Raw genomic sequence first — 3,330 nt, 5'->3', positions numbered from 1 at the left:
GAACCGGGTTTTATAACCACAGGGAACATGAATGTGGCGTCGAGGTGAAGCGCACCAGTTTTAGCATGAGCGTCACCCAGTGGGGACTTCACATGCACCCGAGGAGTAAACTACTAAATCAACTGGACAGTTGTTGGGGTTTTTTTTCCCCCTCACCCTTCAGTAACACCTCCTGCAACGACTGTGAATTTTATTAATCTCCATCAGTCATCGGTTTCAGTCACACAATGTGTCACAAATCAGTGTTGAAGGATTCAACGTGCTTTACAGAAAAATAAAGTGAATTTGATTAAAATATGAATAATCACTTCAAAGGAAAAGGTATGAAACTGTAAATGTCTAAATATGTAAGACCGGTGCAGTTGGTAGCACTGTTGCCTTGCAGCATGACGGTCGTGTGTTCAAATCCCAGGTTTGACCCAGGGTCTTTCTATAAGTAGTTTAGATGTTATCTCTGTGCGTGTGTATTTCAGCTTCCTCCAAACTGTCAGGTTACCTGGACTCTCCAATTTGCCCTCAGGGATGAGAGCATGTCTGCATGGTTGTTGCCCTGTGATGAACCGGTGACCTACCCAGGGTGTGCCCCGCCTCTCACCCAATGACCACTGGGGATTGGCTCCAGGCTGACCCTGCAGGGATAAACGGTGACTGATGATAGCTGGATAAATAGACAATAAAAATGATTAAATGTTTACTTCTATGGGACAGCTGTAGTAAACAGTAAAGTTTTCTTTCGTGAGTTTAAGGCACCTGAAGTTTGTAGTCGCCCTACTCAGCCTTCATCCGCTCCCCTGGATGCCGACGTCAGAAGTCCTCAGATGACTCTGCCGTAGTCGGCCACATCGCCTGTTGGGACGACTCATGGTGCACACTGCAAATGAAATTAGTTTATTTGTCCTTGGTTTGAGCAGATAAACAAGATTATCTGCCGATAGAATGAGTATTTTGACCACTAAAATAAGAATTAGATATACTGCACTTGAAATAAGATGATGGAGATGCATTGTTCCTATATTAAGTGCAAGAATCTGTTTCCTTGGCAGATAATCTTATTCACCTGCTCAATTCAAGGACAAATGCACAAATTTCAAGAACATTTTACTTACTTTTAGTTCCCATTTTTGCAGTGCAGAGAGGATGTTGTGGAGCGGCGCCAGCAAAACCACCTTCTGATCAACGCGGAGGAAACCAAGGAGCTGCTGGTGGATTTTTAAAGGTGAAGACCACCTCACTGACGCCAGTGAACATCCATCCTCTGACGGTGAGATAGTACCTGGATGCCTAATAAGTTAATAAGCGTATACATCCCTGCTGCTTTTGCAGTTTTTTTCATTCCCGTTAATCGTCTGTTGGTGTTGATGCATAAATATACATGCATGTTGTGCACAGGTGCACACTTCTTTAATTTCCAGAGTATACCACTTTTAATGACTAATAACTACAGGATTTGTTCTTATGTTGTAAATTTCCCCACTCTGGGACAACGGAGGATGTTTCTATTCAATTGTAACTGAACACTGCCTCCCTTTATCTAGTTCTGGTCCTGGGAACGCCGGGCCAACAGGCCTCTAATGACCTGACAGGTCTACACGCAACTCAGAAATGTATTTAGGCTCAACACTATCCATGCATTACAGATCATTAAAACTTTAATAAGCAAACTTTTTAAAAACAATGTGGCCGGTGAGGACTCCCAGTTATGAGGGATTGCTGCAAAGTCAACGACACAATGCAAGCAGCTGCCCGCCGTCGATACTTTCCTCCCACGAGGAGTGAATGCTGCAAATTAACTCGATGCAATCCGTATGGTTTCCTTAGAAAACTTTTTAACCAGTTTGAATATTAAACTGGACTTGACTCTATTGTTTGATAACCAAGAGCAATTGCAATGCATGGACTCTGACAGCAGCATCTCAAACAAGACGTTGCTGCCTGATAGACCGGATTCTCTGCATCCTGTGTTCACAACCTAGGTGGAGGTGCACTGTATTAAGAAAGCATGTGATAATGTAGTTGGTGAACGTCACCTTGACAATATGACTAGAGATCAGACAATGATGGGGTTGACATGTTTTCAGGAAGATGAGCTTGAATGGACATGTTTCAGCAGGTATCAGAGGTAATTATGCTCAAGTCTTTTAGCACCAGCACCTCAAACCTAATTTATGTTCCGAAGCCTTCACAGAAAAACACAGATATCTCTCCAAGGCGCTACAAATAAACAATTAAATTAACTTTGTGTATTATGTATAGATTGGAGCATCCATCTTCCTTGTATTATAAACAAAATATTCTATATACTGTTATAATTATTGTCTTAGTTTCTTTCCTGCAAATTTCCTTTAAGAGATTATTAAAGTAAAACTATATTATTCATTTGTAAATTAAACTGTTAACTAGAAAAAGCTGTTCCTGCGTAACAGCGAGTGAGAATGCCAATCTGCAAAATGATTAAGCAGAAGATGCAGAAAACATTGAAATCAGATTTGCAGAATTTGTAAAATTTGAGGAAATTTTAAAAATTTAAAAATTTTAAAAAAATGTAAAGGAATTTGAAAAATTTGAAGAATTTGAAGAAATTTAAAAAATTTGAAAATTTTCAAAAAATTTGAAGGAATTTGAAAATTTTTAAGAATTTGAAGATTAAGAACAATTAGAAGAATTGGAAGAACTGGAAGAATGTAAAGCATTTGAAAGAATTTAAAGGAATTTGCATTGATTTCAATGAGAGCAACCAAAAACGCACAAAAAGTGAATTATTTTAAAAAGTATAAACTTTACCATAACCATGAGTCATAGCAGGCTTGCCGGGAACGAGCCAAACGTTTTGACACCAAAATTGTTCAAATTGGTTGAAGTATGCGGGAGTAGTTAGACGCCGACGGAATAATAATAATAAAGAAAAACAGGAAAACAATAAGTTGACTAATGTCCTGCATAGACCTCAGATAGCAGCTGGATAGACTACGCACTCACTGAGGTTTCCAGCTCAACAGCATGGTTTATTCACAAAAACTGCATCTTGCTGCTTTGGCAGAGAAACAGCTTCGTTCTAGTTGAGGAGTGGCGGCCTAGTGGTTAGAGCAGGAAAGGTTCTGGGTTCTAATCCCACAAACTGCTACTCCGGGTTCCTGAGCAAGACTTTTAGCCCCAGATTGGTCTACGGCAACTTTCTGCAATAAGTTTGCACATAATAAGTGACATATGGTCAAAGTCCTCGTTAAGGTTAATAATGTTGTATTTTACACCACCGTGAGACAAGCGGCCTTCATCATAGCGCCAAGAGGCCGGCGAGCCCCACGTTTCAGGTAGTTGGTGTGATCTAAGGAG

This window comes from Fundulus heteroclitus, chromosome 23 (genome assembly GCF_011125445.2).
Source record: "Fundulus heteroclitus isolate FHET01 chromosome 23, MU-UCD_Fhet_4.1, whole genome shotgun sequence".
Classification (NCBI taxonomy): domain Eukaryota; kingdom Metazoa; phylum Chordata; class Actinopteri; order Cyprinodontiformes; family Fundulidae; genus Fundulus; species Fundulus heteroclitus.
This window is presented reverse-complemented; position numbering follows the sequence as displayed.